Here is a 20,406-nt window from a genome sequence, read left to right on the forward strand (position 1 = left end):
CCATGATAAAAGCCCTGTAGCAGTGTGTGGTGTTTAGATGTTGCTTGTAACTATTAGAATTGGAAGCACTGGCTGTTGGGAGTCTGAAAGGACAGGAAACAGGAAGGAGGGGGGAGGAGTTGAAGAGGCCGAGGGAAAGCTACTGAGCGTGCAGCAGCAGCTGGGAAAAAGAGATTTCCACTTTAAAAAATAAAGTCCTGTTGAAGTTTGTTAGTACTTTGCCGGGCTACTACAACACAGTGTCCAGCCACACCAGCCTGCCTTTTCACACTCTTATCCGTGACCTTCAATGAACTTCCAGGTGGACTTCTCATAATACATCATTTTCCCCAACTAAAATGTCCCTGTGAAGCCTCCTTCTCAATATAAAAAGGACAGCTTCGAGCTAAATTTAATAACGGTTCTAATACTGAATACATTTCCTTATTTATTTATAAATTAGCATGTTGAGTCAAGTAACTTTCTCTATCAAAATATTTGATGCAATTTCTCAGAAACATGTACTTAATTGCAGTACATATTAAAACTGATGAATGATTTAAGATCTTAACAAATAATTTGCTTTTTAAAATCAGAAATGTTTCACAGGTTTCCGAGTCACACTGACTTCTAAAACGTGTTAATGATCAAAACTAGTGGGCCAAATCCAGCTCACCTGGCTTGCATGAACAGCCCTGCTACTATTTACATGAGCAGGACAGTAGGATCTGACTCCAGGGTGATGTACATTTATATCTATCCTGAAATAACTGTGGATGTGGCAAGTCTTTTTAAAGACATTAAAACAGGCATATCAGTTTCATTATATAGGTTATATATCAAAAGCTCATATCTCTTCCCAATTAATATATTTCACAGTATAATTAGAAAGTCACACCAGCGGGAGTGGGACGTTCTTCAAAATGGCATCCACTGTCATGCAAGTCATGCTATTGGGGGCGGTGCAGCACACTTTTCAAAAAGATATCCTCCATGCGGCATGACCTCGCACACATGGTGCACATGAGGTCATGCTGGCAGAGGCAGGCTCGTGCCGTTCCCGAAAGTACCAGAATGTCCAGTATTCTGGGAATGCGGCAGTGGCCACCCACTCCTCACCAGGCCAGGATTAGGGATGCAATACAGGTGCCCCCTTGTCACCAGCAGTGCAGGCTGAGGGATGTGCCGGCCGTTACTTCCTACAGCCCCCATTGGCCTGTCACGGCGAACCACAGCCAGTGGGAGCTGCAATTGGCCAAACTTGCGGACGCTGCAGGTAAACAAACCGTCCCAGCCCACCAGCGGATTTCGCTGGCGGGCCACCTGCCAGAAGTTGCTGATCCCTGGTATAGTGCATCCATTGAATTGGGAGGCAACATCCACATTGCCTCTGGGACAATGCAGATCACAAAGCCCAAATACAGGACATGAGAGCTGGGGTCAAAGCGTTCTTCATCAAGGGGATGTGGTAATGGAATGACCTTCCAGAAGAGATCAAGCAAACCCAATGTCTGAGCACCTTTAGGTAACATTGTGAAGCCGCTCTCTTAGAAAAAGTCTTTCCACCATAGTAATAACAACAATCACAACAATAAGAAAAGGAGTACTTGTGGCACCTTAGAGACTAACCAATTTATTTGAGCATAAGCTTTCGTGAGCTACAGCTCACTTCATAAGATGCATACTGTGGAAACTGCAGAAGACATTATATACACAGAGACGATGAAACAAATACCTCCTCCCAACCCACTCTCCTGCTGGTAATAGGATCCAGACTCCAGCGAGAAACTGCTGAATTGGAATTCATTTGCAAATTGGATACTATTAATTTAGGCTTAAATAGAGACTGGGAGTGGCTAAGTCATTATGCAAGGTAGCCTATTTCCCCTTGTTTTTTCCTACCCCCCACTCTCCCCTCCCCCCCAGGCGTTCTGGTTAAACTTGGATTTATGCTGGAAATGGCCCACCTTGATTATCATACACATTGTAAGGAGAGTGGTCACTTTGGACAAGCTATTACCAGCAGGAGAGTGAGTTTGTGTATGTGTGTGTGTGTGTGTGTGTGTGGGGGGGGGGGGGGGGGGGGGGGGGGGGGGGGGGAGAAAACCTGGATTTGTGCTGGAAATGGCCCAACTTGATTATCATACACATTGTAAGGAGAGTGATCACTTTCGATAAGCTATTACCAGCAGGAGAGTGGGGTGGGAGGAGGTATTGTTTCATGGTCTTTGTGTATATAATGTCTTCTGCAGTTTCCACAGTATGCATCCGATGAAGTGAGCTGTAGCTCACAAAAGCTTATGCTCAAATAAATTGGTTAGTCTCTAAGGTGCCACAAGTACTCCTTTTCTTTTTGCGAATACAGACTAACACGGCTGTTACTCTGAAACCAATCACAACAATGACATCCATCTACCCAAATAACATTCCCACCCCCAAAAAATAAAAATAAAGATGTCTAACAAGCCATCAACCAAAAAGAGAAAACACACCGAAAATTACCCCACGCAGATTTTTTACCCCACAAAGGGAGAAGAGCACAATACTCCATGAAGTCCACAGGGGATCTCACTCTTGCTATTTAGATTGTAGTATATGAGCTCTCTGCACATAAAGTGATGGATTGCAGTATGATAGATAGTAAATTTAAAAAATTCAGAACACGAAAATGATGAAGAGTTTGATGATTTGTTTAACATATATGACTTCACTCACATAAATAATCCTTGGAAAAAATGTTCTGGCCACCCATTGTATGCAATATGTGTCAAGAATACAATGCAAGTCAAGAAGAGCTCGTTTTTCCATATGAAATATTAGGAAGTACATAATATATAGTAATTTCAGAAGTTTTGCAGGAAAATACCAATAACAGTGAGAATTTATTTGTTTTGACAAGTGTAAAGCTTGACATAAATACAGTAGTGTGTGGTATGTGAGCATGATAAAAATTCAGTTTTCTTTTGGCAGCTACTACTTTACTCATCAATAACCACTGAGTATTAAATTGTTACATCTCACTCTGTAACCATCTACAAAAGACTATCCATGGCAACACAAGCAAAGCCAATATCACATGAAAGAACTGGCTAGTCAAGCATACACTATGAAATGAAAGGTTTCAGAGTAACAGCCGTGTTAGTCTGTATTCGCAAAAAGAAAAGGAGTACTTGTGGCACCTTGGAGACTAACCAATTTATTTGAGCATAAGCTTTCGTGAGCTACAGCTCACTTCATCGGATGCATACATCACGAAAGCTCATGCTCAAATAAATTGGTTAGTCTCTAAGGTGCCACAAGTACTCCTTTTCTTTTTATGAAATGAAACTAAGAGCTCTGCTTCATAAGCTACATATGCTGCATTTGAGCAGCCAAGATCAGAGGCAATCCTAACATTCCCATGTACACATGCTATTTATATTTTTTAAGTGTACAATCTTTTTATATACATTCATCTGTGTGTATGCTGGCCTGCAAAATCCCATTATCATCAATGGGCATGATTCTGATCTCACATTCAGTAGAAATCAGGAATTGCTGCAGTGGAGTTCTACTGGTGTGACATAAAAGCCAGGCACAGTGTGTTTTGACTATGGCTCAGTTGATAGGTGTGGCTTTGATAAAATGTCAACAGGAAAGAGTCACTTACTCCTCAGGGCTTTGGGTCAGCCCTACATGTAGGAAGTTGTATGTATTGTTATATACTTACACATGACACTAGAACTGGGCTAATAACTTTTTTTTTTCTTCAGTTTGCTGGCAGTTCGGGGGGAGGGGGAGGGCGGGATTGGTTCAATCTGCATCTGAAAATTCAGAAAAATTTCAGTAAATTGAAAAAGTTAACAAAAAGTTCTTTGAATGGTTGAATGAACTGTTTCATTTCAATTTCTTTCCAGGCACTTCTTAAACATAAAAGCAAAGGAAATGAAGGGCTAGATTCACAAAATAGGGAGAGAGAGAGAGAGGAGGAGGTCATGATGCCCATTTTATAAGCTTTTAGCTTAGTGGTTAGGGCACCCAGCCACTTTAATTCTCTCCTCTGCTTGATGTGGAGAAGGGATTTGTACTTTACATCTGGGAGAATTCTGCGCCACTGCACGTGTGCAGAATTTATTTCCCCCACAGATTTCTTTGCTTCCCCGCAGAAAAATAAATTTCTGACAGGGAAGCAAAGAGAAGCCACAAGAACGGTCATGCGACCCTCCCCAGCAGTATGTTTCAGGTGCCCAGGGCAGCTGGCAGAGAGGTAAATCACTGTGGGGCAGAGGGTGGGACTGAGGAAGACCCAGCTAGTGGCTTCTACCCTGTACCGGGCTCAGCTGCTAGTCCCAGCTGGGCTGGGAAGGATGGGAATTCCCCTTTCCCTGCATGGCATCTGGGACCATGCCAGGCCCATCCTCTCAGATTTCTCTCCCAACTGTAGGAATATCTGAAAACTCTCTTGCCCACCACCTGCTTCCTGCACCCATTGCTCCTCAGCTACAGGGGGAGGGATCCCTGTAGAGGGACCTGCTCCCCCATCTGTCCAACTCCCATGCATCCAGACCCTCCTGCTGAGCCTCACCCCCCCCCCCACACACACACACACTCAGAACCCCCACACAATGATCCCTATTCCCCCTGCACCTGGACTACCCCAACTAGCCATGCACACTTGGATCCCCACCTCACCGAGCCCCACTCCCCCAAACCTCTCTGCCAAGCTCTATTCCCCATACCCCTCCGCTGAGCCCCAACCACCTTCACCTGAACCCCCGTGCAGAATTCCATTACCATTGCACCCAAACCCCCCCCAACAAGCCCCCTGCATCCAGATCCCCCACTGAGCTGCCCGCACCCAGACTGCCCTGCACAGAACTCTCTCAACCCAACCTGGATTTCCCACCCCCTTCCCCACAAATCCCATGCACACACTTGGATCCTGCCTTGCTGAGCCAGCCTGCCCACACCCGGTGCAGCTGGCATGGAGAGGTAGGGCCCTGGGGTGTTTCTGGGGCAGGTCTGTTCCTTGCGCTGTGTCAGGGTTGGGTGCAGCCTCACCACTGAGTCCATGTTCTGTGGGGGAGCTGCACAGTGATCTCCCACCTCCGTTAAGCCAGTGGCCTGTGCTCCCCACTACCATGCCTGAGCCTCCACATTTATTTGACAAATAAAATTTGCAGAATTTTAAAATATTGTGTACAGAATTATTAATTTTTTGGTGTAGTATGCCCTAAGGAGTCGTCCTTGGATCTCCCAGACTGCAGGACAGCACCCTTGCCACCAGGCTAGAAGGTAGACTGAGGTCGGGCTTTCTCAGTCTCTCCTGTTGAAGCTGTTCCACTTTCTCTTAGGCTATGTCTACACCACCACAGTAAGTCGACCTACGCTATGCAACTCCAGCTACATGAATAACGTAGCTGGAGTCAACATACCTTAGGTTGAGTTACCACGGGGTCTACACCACGGGGTTTCGACAGGAGAAAATCTCCCGTGAACTTACCTTACTCTTCTCATAAGTGGTGGAGTCCTGGGGTTAACTGGAGAGCAATCTGTTGTCGATTTGGCAGGTCTTTACTGGACCCGCTAAATGGACAGCCGGTGGATCAATCTCAGAGTGTTGATGCCCGCTGTAGCGTAGACCTGCCCTCAGAGTTGCCAACCCTCCACGATTGTCCTGAAGTCTCCAGAATATTAATCTTTAATTAAAGATTATGTCACGTGATGAAACCTCCAGGAATATGTCCCAATCAAAATTGGCAACCCTACATTCTATACAATACTTTAATAGTCAGAGAGAGAAAGTACAAAGAGAAATGACACTATGGCCTGGTGGTTAGTGTGACACTGGCAGAGCAGGTGCCAGCTCATGCCAAGGCTTTAGGCCTCAGCCGAGCACTGACAAATTCATTAGTGACAAATTAATTACTGGAAACCAGCCAGTTTTACCTGTGTGTTAGTATAGTTAAGATGGGTATTGGACTTATAACTGTGAGTTTAGACTTTATAAAATGCTTGTAAATTGCTTCATGCATTAATCTCACTTATAATATCTTTATCACCTGCTATAAGGTAATATTTAATTTTTTGCTTTTTACCTGCTAAAAAAATGTTTGCTCTCAAACTGTGAACCCAAGATCCATCCCCTGTCCATCAGGAAGGCCTATCAAAATTAAATGGGTCATTGTGGGACATCACAAAGACTTTGTTAATTGCTCCTACACACCCAGCAAAAGGGCTCCTTCCATCAACTTGAATATGGGAAGATTCTGAAAGAAAACTTTTAATCTCTTTTGCTCTGTGGACTCTCACAGGGCCAGAACTACGAAACGGAAGCAGAGATCCCCACGGTCAACCTGGGTTATCCCTAAAAGACATTCAGAGGCGACAGATTACTACTACTCTGTCACCTTTTAAAACCATAGACTATCTCTCCTTTGTGTATATATGCATGCCTGCTTTAACCTTGTAATAACTCTCTCATTTATTTTCTTAGTTAATAGATCCTTAGCGCTTGTCTACACTGGCAATTTACAGCACTGTGACTTTCTCACTCGGGTGTGAAAAAACACACCCCTGAGCGCAGCAAGTTTTAGCGCTGTAAAGTGCCAGTGCAGACAGTGCACCAGCGCTGGGAGCTACGCCCCTCATGGAGGTGGTGTTTTTAAAGCGCTGGGAGAGCTCTCTGCCGCGACCACACAAGCCATGTTAAAGCGCTGCCACGGCAGCGTGTTAACATTGCCAGTGTAGACTAGCCCTTAGATAGATAGTTTAGTATAGGACTGACTACAAGAGTTGTCTTTGGAGAGAGATCTAAGATACAAATTAACCTGGGTAAGTGGCTGTTCCTTTGGGACTGGGAACAATCTGAATGTATTGTGATCTTTGGTGTATAGAAACCATCTATCACTAAGTCCAGTTTCCCTGAGTGGCAAGATAAACTGGAATGCTCATGGGCACTGTCTGTGACTCTCTGGTAAGGCTGCTGTTAGTTTAGGAGTACACACTTGTTACTGGGTTGGTGAAATCTAATTATAGAACATACCACCTGTTTGGGGTCACTACTTCCTGACAAAAAGAAAAGGAGTACTTGTGGCACCTTAGAGACTAACAAATTTATTTGAGCATAAGCTTTCGTGAGCTACAGCTCACTTCATCGGATGCATTCAGTGGAAAATACAGTGGGGAGATTTATATTCACAGAGAACATGAAACAATGGGTGTTATCATACACACTGTAAGGAGAGTGATCACTTAAGATGAGCTAATACCAGCAGGAGGGGGGGGGGAGGGGAAAGAAAACCTTTTGTAGTGATAATCAAGGTGGGCCATTTCCAGCAATTGACAAGAAAGTCTGAGGAACAGTGGGGGGGGGGGGTGAGAATAAACATGGGGAACAAGTTTTACTTTTTGTAATGACCCATCCACTCCCAGTCTTTATTCAAGCCTAAGTTAATTGCATCCAGTTTGCAAATTAATTCCAATTCAGCAGTCTCTCGTTGGAGTCTGTTTTTGAAGTCTTTTTGTTGTAATATTGCAACTTTTAGGTCTGTAATCGAGTGACCAGAGAGACTGAAGTGTTCTCCGACTGGTTTATGAATGTTATAATTCTTGACATCTGATTTGTGTCCATTTATTCTTTTACGTAGAGACTGTCCAGTTTGACCAATGTACATGGCAGAGGGGCATTGCTGGCACATGATGGCATATATCACATTGGTAGATGTGCAGGTGAACTAGCCTCTGATAGTATGGTTGATGTGATTAGGCCCTATGATGGTGTACATTCCTGACAGACTGCCCTCAGCTTGGCACTCATGAGCCACTCCAGACAGCGTGATAGTTAGGGCACTCACCTGGGCCATGGGAGACCCATGTGCAAATCCCTGCTCCAATGACTATTAATATAGACTAGAACATCTTCAACAGGAGAGTTTGAGACACACCACTCCTACAATCACACCAGAATATCCCACTGCCCCATGTCTAGGTATCTCTGTTACAATGTGGGAGACTCAAGTTCAAATTTCTTTTTCACATCTAGCAGAGGGGGGAACTGAACCCAAGTCCCCCATCATGGGTGATTACCACCGGGCAAAGAGTTTAAAGGTCCCCGTCACCATCACTGATTTGTGAGTGGTGCCTAAATCTGGGGGGGGGGGGGGGGGGAGGAAAGGCCAAAAACTATTCAGTGAATTGGTGTCAAATTCGCGAATAGTTTGGGTTGGCAAAAACTGCATTTTTCTGTGAACAAATGTATTAATTCAAAAAAATTCATACAGCTCTACATGACAAAAACACCCTGAATTGTAATGAGACTTCTGGTATTTGCAATGTCACATTCCAGGATGCCTTCAGTGAAGCAAGATGTACCAAGCGGAAAAGAAAACATACATGCATGGAACCCTATTGAAGTCAGTGTGGCCCACACTTGTTTAACAAAGCACAATTTGGCTTTTAATTCCGAGGCTGGCTAATGTACATAGGCATTTCAACTGGGCATAAGGTCATTGTATATGGCAGTAGCTGAAAATACAGAGACGCAAATAGTGGGAAAGATCAGTGGATGCTGCTTTTCAATTGGTTTGATTATTATGACCTGTAGCAAAGCTGTGCCTACATTTACTATATTTGATGATGACAGCAAAGCTAGAATTGTTATTCAAGCCTTAAGTGACATAGCTCATCTTCAAAAAAAAAAAAAAAAAAGTACACTACAGAAGTGGCATATATAATGGCTGGCAGGGTTTCACCTTAGCAAACGTATAGTGATTTTATTTATTTATTTGTTTATCATGTGTGTTTCAATAGCCCAGAACAATATACATTACTTAATAAAATCCTGGAATGCACTGCCGTTGAAAGGGTTTTAGGGATTCAAGTTTGCATATTGAAGAAATGTAGGTATTGTCCAATTAGAACAAGAAAGGCCAGCAGGATCTGAGAGTCCACCAAAAGGGATATTATAAACAATATAAGAAAAATTATTATAAGACTGAACAAAGACAAGTAAGGAAAACAATTGGCAGGCATTTAATTTGGTTGGAATAGTCAGGGAGTGCACAGATTTAAAAGGTGACCTAGAACAGAGAGGAAGAAGAGGAGTTTATGCCCTTTTTTGCTTCTTTATGATGTACAAACAAGTCCTGGAAGTGCTTTCCTAAATCAGGATCTTTGAACTCATGAGTCTAGTCAAGCGAATGAGTACTACAATACTGTATTTCAGTAGGGGCTGCAGAGCCAATCCCACAGCAAGCGAAGTGCACCACTTTACGAAGGCACCTCTGAAAATCCAACAGCCCACAAACAAATTCTAGAACTACTTTAAAATCTTGAGTCTTCCAAGTTCATGGGACATTTCATAAAGTGCTGGGTATGCTGGACGATGCTTTTCATGCACTTACAATCTGTAGTTGTAAAATAGTTACCTTTTAAAATAAAAGTCTATCTCTGGGGCAGATGATGACCTCAGTTCCATCACAGACAATCCAGAGAAACCTCAATGGAGGCAAAGGAAGTAAAACTCCAGTAGAGTTACTCCAGATTTACATTGATAGAACTGAGATCAGATTCTAGCTCAATGACTAGATTAGAAGTTCTGTGCACTTGATCCAAAAGCTAACAGTAGGAAATTTATTTAATTTCTGTAATTTGTTTTCTCAATTAACCAAGGAAAATAAGGACAGCAGTCTAGATACTCAGGTCAGAAGAAATGTTTTGATTTCATTGTTACATCATTATCACCTGCATTAAAATTTCTACTAAAATAATCCTACAAGTTTTGAATATTAGATGGTATATTCCCAACTACATTTAAAAACAGAACTTGTCAGCTCTGACATCTCAAAGTAAATTTTATTGACCTACTAACCTGTAACTCTGGGAAGCCTTGAACTAAAAATGCAATAATGGCTAGCAAATACAAGTCTCCAAACAAAGTGTAATAACCTTAAGTAAACTACTGCCAAGCAAAAGTCCTGCAGATCAAACAGTTCCCACGATGCCTTGTTATATTAACTTGTGAAAAGGTCCCGTGATATCTCCACACTCATGCAGAATAACAGATCACTGCACTTTTGTTTACTTACATAGCTTATCTACAATCCAGAAATGTATACAATCAATCCCTCAGATGTAAATCACTTGCCTATGAAATGTTACGTCACTTGTTAAAAACTTAGCAAATTTTACAATGATAAACAATGGTTTTATCTTGAATATCATTCTTTTTAAAGCACACGTCTACAATGACTAGGCTTTAAACCATTTCCACAATTAGCCCATAAGTATTACATACAGTTATGAGAACAAAAGGATTACCTAAAATACATGCTGAAAGTAGAATATGAAGTTAGCAACAATGTGTCAACTGTGAGGCCTCCCTCAGAAAGTTGTTATAAACTATGTTTGATTCAAGTGGATGATTCTTAAAGCAAGCTGCAAGGTCAATTTCTTACTTTATGTACTTTAAGTTTTCAGGAAAACTTTCACTTCAGGAGCAACTCACATATTGGATGATAGGTCTAATACAACTGAAAGGTTTTTTGGAATATGATGAACAGCAACTCATGATTTCACACTTTATTTTTCAGTTTATTTTACATTCTCCTGTCCTTATGTATTTGAATATGAACTAAGTGTAGCTCTAGTTCATTTCCTTCTGAATTAGTTTCTCTCCATCAATATATGATGTGATTACTTATGCCAAGTTTTGTGTCTGTTTGTTTTTTAAACCTCTTCACTTCAACATGAACAAACACTTAGGGTGCTTCTTAATGAATCAAAATATAAAAAGAGAGAAAACCTGGCTCCTCTGAAGCAACAGGGTTGAAATGTTTACTCTAATGAAGCATTAAACATTAAAAGCATACAGCATAAAAAGCAAACATCATATTGTTTATCATATTGCTGCTCAAGACAAAATGCTAAGCATATTACGTTCATTAGACTTCCCACCCCCATCCCTCAAAAATGCACAGCCTCTTATAATTCATATACTCAAGATTCAGAGGATTTTTTCCTAAGGAAACATAATGTTTATAGACTTTATGTAAAGTATTTGTAAACACTTTACAAGGAAGGAAAGAACTGCTCAGCACAAATTAGCATAAACATTAAACTAAATATTTGATTAGGCTAGGTTTCTCACCCAGAGCATTGGAAGTGATTCCAATCTCAGCCAACCAGACAATTTTTGGATCATTAGGTAAAACAGTTTTTGTTCATATTAAGCGCACAGCCACACAGAGAAAATACAGAGCATTCTTCCCTTTTAGTTTGTTACCTGTACTGTACTCCTCTGCTTAGGAAGACGTAAGAGAGTGACCAGCTTTTATAGAAGGGAAGGGGGGGGGGGGAAATGGAAGAGGGGAAAACAGATATTTCTATTCTCTGCACCGAATTGATTTCTTTAACAAATTGTTTCCGGAGAGCTTTCAAGAATCATTCTGGGTCAGTAGGACAGGTCTGTTTCAAATGATCAGGCACTGAAGTAAAATTACATGAAAAGCTTCGTTTATCTGAATCAACAGAAGCATACATAATGAAGGGTAGAAATGAAAGCTCTGCAGCAGTCACACAGAAAGCCTAGATAAACCAGCCAGATCACAAGAGGGAAGGCACCAGGATTAATTTTAAAGATTAAAAATTCTAATCATTCTAAAATACACACGCACCCCCATATCTATGTATACACACACCTCCAGGGTGCATAGAAAGCTTAGGTTTCTCACTCTCACTGGTCATCTTTAAAATATCATATTTCTGGGCCATCAATCAGAATTAAGCAGCTTATGGATGCGTAGCAATTCGGTACATGTAGTTGCCAGTAGCAACAGGGCACACAATTGTGCAGCTTTCCTCCCTCACACAGGAGCAACAGCAGCAGCAGCCGAGGGAGGAGCAGCGGCAGGAGAGGGAGCTGGGAGGAGAGGGGGCAGGGGCAGGAGCAGAAGCAGATGGGACAGCAGAGTAGGGGCAGGGTCCAGACGGGCGAAGGAGCCAAGGGCCGGGGCAAGGAGAGCAGCAGGGGAAGGAGGCCGCGGCAGCATCAGAAGGGACAGGGAGCCTGGGGCTGCAGGGAACTGGCAGCAAGAGAGACAGGGGAAGAAGGGGCAGCAGAAGCGGAAGCAAGACCTCTCACAGGGGCAGCCGCGGAGACAAGGGAGGAGCAGGTGTCCCCTTCACGGCACAAACACGCCTCCCCAGCCGGACCCAAGCCCCCCCCCGCAGGCCTCTTGACCCCCTCCCCCAGCCCGCGGGGCGGCAGCAGCTGGCTGCCCGCCCTCCCCTGCCCCGCGCGGGGACCGGGGCTGCTCCGCCGCGCGCCGCTGTTGCTCCCGTCCCTGCGCGTGGCCCCCGGAGCGCGCACGGGCCGCCCGCAGAGCCGGGCGCGGGGCCAGGGGCGGGGAGCAGGTGAGGAGACAGGGCGGCGGCGGCGGAGGGGTGGGGGGCTCGGCTCCTTACCTGGCCTGCGGCGGCACATGCTGGAGCGGGGCGGGGCCGCTACCACCTTACAGGGGCGAGGAGCCGGCCGGGGTCCCCCGAGCCGATAAACTTTCCATGGCCCGCCCGCGCGGCCCCGAGCCGCTCTCCCCCGCCGCTGCCGGGGAGCCCCGCGCCTCGCCCGCTCGGTTGCGCTCCCGCGGCTCCTTCCCTGCTGGCTCCCCGGCGGGGCGGCGGGACGCGCCGCATGTGCCCGGGGCGGGCCGGGCCGGGCCGCGGGGGCGGCGCGAGGCTCCGCGGGGAGAGTAGCGCGCGCGCGGCCGGGGCGCTGTGTGCGATCCCGCGGCGCGGCCGGGGCCTGCTAATTCCCCCGGCCCCCGCGGAACTGCTTCGGATCGGGGCTGTCAAATCCAGCCCATCTGCTGCAATCATAATCAGTCTCAACTGAATGGCTCTGACAAATCCGCGCCTGCAGCAGGGGTTAGGCGAGCCCGGGTAGGGGAGGGAGGCAGGGAAGAGTGCGGGCTTCCATTGTCTGCTGCGAACTGGGTGCCTGACAGGCAAGACACTTGGACAGGCAGGCTCCGGGAGAGCTGTGAGCCCTGCCCATCCCCCGGTGTACGACAAGGGAGCCCACCCTTGCCCTTGGTCCCCCGGGCCAAACGCTTGCTGCTAATCAACTAAACACGCAGTTACCTTAACCTGATTATCAGTTAGCCCTGAACGAGCAGGCCAGCGTGCGATGTGCCATTCCCTCTCTCCCCTCGGAGAAAACAAAAAGTGTTGTAAGTGGCAAGTTACACATTAAAACTGTCAACAGATCAGTGACACTCAGAACTAGCTTCAAGTCGGTGCATTTTTTTTTAAATCAATATGTTTCGTTTGGGTAGTCAAGGCTTTAATAGGCGACTTGGGCTACAGTGTTAAAGTTGGGGAAGATGTAATTTCTTTGAAGAAGCACTTTAGTATATTACACTACTACACTCGAAATACACTTGCAAAGCCAATATTTTCTTAATAAAGAATATAAAACAAGTCCAGTATCTTCAGGCTTAAAGGGGGAAATCAATGGTGAAAACTATTGTGCTTCTGTACTTCTTAAAAAAGAGAGCTACACAGTTTATCAGTTTGGTTGTTTTGTTAAACTACTTTGTAACTATACAAGTGCAAAGAATAAAAAAATGTAGTCTTAAATATTCAGAAATATATCATGAATAAATAGATGCCTTTCAAAATATCCTGAAAAGTTGGCAAACACTCACCCAGGTAGAAAGTTCTTGGCCCATTCTGCTGGAATTATTTATCAGAAAAGTGATAAATGGTTACAATTATGCCAGATGGGATCTGTGCCAGTCACACTACTGGATGGATGAGTTACTCCCTTACAAAATTTAGACAACAAAAAAACTTTAGACTATTGTAATACACAGACAACTCCAATATATGTTTAAAACTCCAATCTTTATGAATAAATTCTAAAAGTTATTTAAGGTAGATGTGGTATATTGCAGTACAAAAGGCACAATGGTCAAATTTCAGGGAGAAAGACTGATTGTAGGGAAAGTAGGAGAAGTGGGGTAGATTTTCTACAGTTTAATTAGCTAAAGTGTTAGGTGTCACAAAACAGGGAGAACTGATGGAGCTCGAGATAATCAGAAAACAACTAGAGAGGCAAAAAGAATGGTACTTGTGGCACCTTAGAGACTAACAAATTTATTAGAGCATAAGCTTTCGTGGGCTACAGCCTACTTCATCGGATGCATAAAATGGAACATATAGTAAGAAGATATATATATACATACACATACAGAGAAGGTGGAAGTTGCCATACAAACTGTAAGAGGCTAATTAATTAAGATGATCAAACACAATGAGACAGGGAAGCTGTTCTAGCCAAACCCCTGGTTTGGTGAGCTTAGCGGTCAGTATCTCATATATCATCACAATGGAACTCATGGTTTTGGCATTTTGGTAAAGGCTGCTTTCCTTACAAATTAGAAAGATATCCTTTTTTGGATATACTAAGATGAAGAAAGCTATGATGCAAGCAAAAGTTAATGAAGCAGTAACAGAATGTGAGGAAAGGGCTACCAGAATGAAGGGGACAGAAATGTAGGTATAAACTGAACAGAATCCCAAATTTGAAGTCAGAAAGGAAATGGCAAAGGACCATTAGAAAGATAAGGAAGCAAGTTCTGGTTTACTACATTCTAATTGGTTTAGAGACATACCTACTGTATGTGTTTGCTAGTCTGTAATGTCCCAGACAGCCACTATTCAGCAGAACATGTAAGCATATACATAATTGTAAGTATATGAGTAGTCCCATTGAAGTTAAGACCTAGGTACCCACACTGAAGTCATGCAGTTGTTTAATTGCGAGCGGAATCACAGTGAACAACTTTCCCTGTATTCAGTCAATAGCCATCAATTTTAATGACTGAACATAAAGTACCTTAAGCTTTTGATATAATAGAAATAACATCACTGCAATAAAATGCTATCACAATTACCAATGTCCCTTGCTTGAAAATAAGCATTTCAGTTTCACCTTGACATTATACTTGCCACATATGGTTTCATCTCAGCATGTAAGTGACAGCAGAAGACCATATACTCATCTTGGTAGCATTCGATTTTTACATTTTTATATATAATTTTAGCAAATAAGATCAATGTTTATTTTAAATGATTTTTAATATTTATTTAAATTTTCACAGGTCTGGGAAATTATCAGGGGCTCAAACAATAACAGGAGAAATTCAGATTTAAAAAATTAAAGCTCTATAAAATGTTAACACACAAATTGTCAACATCACATCAAAATATACAAAGTAAACATCCTTCACTCAAACTCAACAGGTAGTCGAGCATCATTTTTCTTACTTTGCCTATCTGTAAATTTTGATTATTATCAATGCAAATATTTTTCCATCACTTTGTGTGTGTGTGTGTGTGTGTGTGTGTGTGTGTGTGTGTGTGTGTGTGTGTGTGTGTGTGTGTGGTGAAGTAGACTTTTACTGCCATTTACTGATAAAAATCTAATCCTTTGAAGTCAGGTGGCTAGTATATATGTTCATTTAAACTATAGTATCAGCAAAAGATTCCTGTATAACTGCATTGATTAAAATTACAAAGCCCAATTACTTTTGGAGGTTTAGATGTGTATGCAAGAAGTGTGTGAGAGAACTGCTGTACTAGTCCACTGACTTTATCTCTAAATTATGGATTGTTAAATACAGTGTCATAGAGCATGGAACTTTCTTAGTTTGCATTTCTTTCCAAGCTCTGCCTACATTTGCCCAATCCTGCTTTCCCAAAATTCCAGTGAAGCTTCTATATACCGGTAGTTCATACCAGTATTTGGATAAATTTACAGTATTGCCATCCACAATAAAAATCTAAATAAATCTTTGCTAAGTTTCAGAGTAACAGCCGTGTTAGTCTGTATTCGCAAAAAGAAAAGGAGTACTTGTGGCACCTTAGAGACTAACCAATTTATTTGAGCATGAGCTTTCGTGAGCTACAGCTCACTTCATCAGATGCATACCGTGGAAACTGCAGCAGACTTTATATACACACAGAGAATATGAAACAATACCTCCTCCCACCCCACTGTCCTGCTGGTAATAGCTTATCTAAAGTGATCATCAGGTGGGCCATTTCCAGCACAAATCCAGGTTTTCTCACCCTCCACCCCCCCACACAAATTCACTCTCCTGCTGGTGCTAGCCCATCCAAAGTGACAACTCTTTACATAATCAAGTCGGGCTATTTCCTGCATAAATCCAGGTTTTCTCACATCCCCCCCACCCCCATACACACACAAACTCACTCTCCTGCTGGTAATAGCTCATCTAAACTGACCACTCTCCAAGTTTAAATCCAAGTTAAACCAGAACATCTGGGGGGGGGGGGGGGGTAGGAAAAAACAAGAGGAAACAGGCTACCTTGCATAATGACTTAGCCACTCCCAGTCTCTATTTAAGCCTAAATTAATAGTATCCAATTTGCAAATGAATTCCAATTCAGCAGTTTCTCGCTGGAGTCTGGATTTGAAGTTTTTTTGTTTTAAGATAGCGACCTTCATGTCTGTGATTGCGTGACCAGAGAGATTGAAGTGTTCTCCGACTGGTTTATGAATGTGATAATTCTTGACATCTGATTTGTGTCCATTTATTCTTTTACGTAGAGACTGTCCAGTTTGACCAATGTACATGGCAGAGGGGCATTGCTGGCACATGATGGCATATATCACATTGGTGGATGTGCAGGTGAACGAGCCTCTGATAGTGTGGCTGATGTTATTAGGCCCTGTGATGGTGTCCCCTGAATAGATATGTGGGCACAATTGGCAACGGGCTTTGTAGCAAGGATAAGTTCCTGGGTTAGTGGTTCTGTTGTGTGGTATGTGGTTGTTCGTGAGTATTTGCTTCAGGTTGCGGGGCTGTCTGTAGGCAAGGACTGGCCTGTCTCCCAAGACTTGTGAGAGTGTTGGGTCATCCTTTAGGATAGGTTGTAGATCCTTAATAATGCGTTGGAGGGGTTTTAGTTGGGGGCTGAAGGTGACCGCTAGTGGCGTTCTGTTATTTTCTTTGTTAGGCCTGTCCTGTAGTAGGTAACTTCTGGGAACTCTTCTGGCTCTATCAATCTGTTTCTTTACTTCTGCAGGTGGGTATTGTAGTTGTAAGAAAGCTTGACAGAGATCTTGTAGGTGTTTGTCTCTGTCTGAGGGGTTGGAGCAAATGCGGTTGTATCGCAGAGCTTGGCTGTAGACGATGGATCATGTGGTGTGGTCAGGGTGAAAGCTGGAGGCATGCAGGTAGGCATAGCGGTCAGTAGGTTTCCGGTATAGGGTGGTGTTTATGTGGCCATTGTTTATTAGCACTGTAGTGTCCAGGAAGTGGATCTCTTGTGTGGACTGGACCAGGATGAGGTTGGTGGTGGGATGGAAATTGTTGAAATCATGGTGGAATTCCTCAAAGGCTTCTTTTCCATGGGTCCAGATGATGAAGATGTCATCAATATAGCGCAAGTAGAGTAGGGGCTTTAGGGGACGAGAGCTGAGGAAGCGTTGTTCTAAATCAGCCATAAAAATGTTGGCATACTGTGGGGCAAAGCCCATTGCCAATTGTGCCCACATATCTATTCAGGGGACACCATCACAGGGCCTAATAACATCAGCCACACTATCAGAGGCTCGTTCACCTGCACATCCACCAATGTGATATATGCCATCATGTGCCAGCAATGCCCCTCTGCCATGTACATTGGTCAAACTGGACAGTCTCTACGTAAAAGAATAAATGGACACAAATCAGATGTCAAGAATTATAACATTCATAAACCAGTCGGAGAACACTTCAATCTCTCTGGTCATGCAATCACAGACATGAAGGTCGCTATCTTAAAACAAAAAAACTTCAAATCCAGACTCCAGCGAGAAACTGCTGAATTGGAATTCATTTGCAAATTGGATACTATTAATTTAGGCTTAAATAGAGACTGGGAGTGGCTAAGTCATTATGCAAGGTAGCCTGTTTCCTCTTGTTTTTTCCTACCCCCCCCCCCCAGATGTTCTGGTTTAACTTGGATTTAAACTTGGAGAGTGGTCAGTTTAGATGAGCTATTACCAGCAGGAGAGTGAGTTTGTGTGTGTATGGGGGTGCGGGGGATGTGAGAAAACCTGGATTTATGCAGGAAATAGCCCGACTTGATTATGTAAAGAGTTGTCACTTTGGATGGGCTAGCACCAGCAGGAGAGTGAATTTGTGTGGGGGGGTGGAGGGTGAGAAAACCTGGATTTGTGCTGGAAATGGCCCACCTGATGATCACTTTAGATAAGCTATTACCAGCAGGACAGTGGGGTGGGAGGAGGTATTGTTTCATATTCTCTGTGTATATATAAAGTCTGCTGCAGTTTCCACGGTATGCATCTGATGAAGTGAGCTGTAGCTCACGAAAGCTCATGCTCAAATAAATTGGTTAGTCTCTAAGGTGCCACAAGTACTCCTTTTCTCTTTGCTAAGTGTTTAACTATTTAGAGCCCAATCCTGCATCCACTGAAGTCAATAGAGGAGGAATGGGCTGTTAATCTATGACCACAACATTTCATAACTAAAAACAGAACTACATTATTTTTCTACAACTTACAACAATAACTCAAAAATATTTTTCTGCAAATTAAACTACTTTGCTCCTGATCACTGAGCTGCTGTTCTTCCTTGTGTGCCTCTTCTGTTTGCAAGACTAATAGTTTATCTGAGTTTCATGTGTATATGAGTTTGTGACTCTAGGGCGTATAGATGCATATACCACATCTTGAATTGGTTCTTGCCCCTGAATCAATTTTTATCTAACATAAATGTTTAGTAGATCATAGAGCACACTTTTAAGAACATTGATGGCAAAGCTCATATTTCAGAACCCTTTAGACTAAATGTAAAACCAAGTAACTCTAGTTTAACATATAAGGAATAAGAAAGATTTCACATGGAAAGATACAACTGTTGATAAGGATATATTCAATAATTGTCCAGTTTAGGATTTTTGTTCCTTCCTCTGAAGCACCAGGTCACCATTGAAGACAGGACATTGGACTTAGATGGACCATGGGTCAGTTCCAGTGTGGCCCACCACTATGTTCCTAAATTTCCCCAGTGTGAAATCAGCATCAGTGAGATTGGAATCAGGCCTGGTGTTTTTAAATTCAGCTAACTGTCATCCACAACTCATTCCATACCTCTTTCAAAGTAGAAATACTTTGAAAATAAATCCAATAGGCAGCCAGATCAGGAATGAAATAGTTCAGTTGTAATTAATAATATCACTATAACTATTTAATCATGAAGAAAGGCTGCACGGAGGGGGGGGAAGGGAGGGGCAGCTGAAACATACTTTTATTAAAAATCTGAAAAAACTAACAAACAGTTACTAAATTTAACACACTCCTTGTCCTTTTTAACAATGATTTATATACTCTACTTACACAGGAGTGAAACAGAATTTTCGTTTACTGGACTTTCAGGTATTATGCCCACAGGTTACTAACAGTTAATTTCTAGAACTCCAAAAATTAATTATATTGGAGTAGATTAGAAATCTCATATAGTGAAGTCATTGGGGAAATAAATTATTTTCACTCTGAGTCTGAACCTGAGATATGTAGGAAGTCCTTAACACTCATTTAGTGGGAACTTGGAGAACAGAGCACTCTCTTGGTTCAGACCTCATATGCACAGGTTCACTATGGACTTGTCTACACAGGGGAATTGACCAGCATACCTATTGCAGAATAAGCTATTCTATAATAGCTATTTTGGAATAGGTCCCACTGTGGAGACTCTGTTCTGGAATAAAAGTCACTTTTATAAAGTGTCCATAGGGAGAGCTATTCCAGAATAGATACTGTGGAATACCTTATTCTGCTATAGCTATGGAGGTCAATTTCCCAGTATAGACAAGGCCATATATAACTAGAATTGCAAGGATTTGAAATCTTCCTATTGATTTCAGTGGACATTGGATCAAGCCAATAGGCACTATCCTGCTCCCATTTAAGTCAATGGGAGTTTTGATACTGATTTTATTGGGAGTTGGAGCAGACCCTACAAGTGGGTTCCAATTGTATTTTCAAAAAATGTCTCAGTAATGGCCCAAATCCTGCCAAGGTCCACATTCAGAGAATATAAGTGAAGGGAAATTCTGCATGTCCATGTCTACTAGAATAGAAGCATTTGGCCAATAACTCAGGCATTTTAACGAAGTATTCTTTGCGGAAAGGAAAGGACAGTTTCAAAGTGCTTGAAACTTTGTTAATGGATCTGGTTCTCAGACTACATCTGAACCTGGGGAGCAATTTGCAGTTCATGTAGACATACCCATGCTAGCTTGCTAAAAATAGCAGTGAGGACCCAACAACACTGGCTTTGGCGCAAACTTTACAAGCATGCCACGCCTACTGGGTATGTATTTGCATTGCCTGGGATGTGCCACATGCCTCCA

The 20,406-nt window shown here is 43.0% G+C and overlaps 1 protein-coding gene and 1 long non-coding RNA gene across 17 annotated transcripts in view; one reads left to right on the forward strand and one right to left on the reverse strand.

Moving 5' to 3' along the window:
* The window catches only part of NCKAP5 (NCK associated protein 5), a 623,862-nt gene that overhangs the window by 363,632 nt on the left and 239,824 nt on the right, over positions 1–20,406 (reverse strand). Inside the window, exon 1 of one of the 16 annotated variants that reach the window (XM_048869236.2) lies at positions 12,424–12,627. The exons of 14 other annotated variants lie outside the window; for them this stretch is intronic. The gene's annotated coding sequence lies outside the window, so the exon portion shown is untranslated. Of the gene's footprint in view, positions 1–3,688; positions 3,769–12,423; positions 12,628–20,406 lie in introns of those variants that run through there. One more of the 16 variants, XM_048869237.2, reaches the window with a different exon arrangement.
* The window catches only part of LOC142068524 (uncharacterized), a 37,195-nt gene continuing 29,062 nt past the window's right edge, over positions 12,274–20,406 (forward strand). The window contains exon 1 of the long non-coding RNA XR_012664338.1: positions 12,274–12,372. This is a non-coding gene — a long non-coding RNA (uncharacterized LOC142068524). The remainder of the gene's footprint in view (positions 12,373–20,406) is intronic.

Source organism: Caretta caretta, chromosome 11, assembly GCF_965140235.1.
Source record: "Caretta caretta isolate rCarCar2 chromosome 11, rCarCar1.hap1, whole genome shotgun sequence".
Lineage (NCBI taxonomy): Eukaryota > Metazoa > Chordata > Testudines > Cheloniidae > Caretta > Caretta caretta.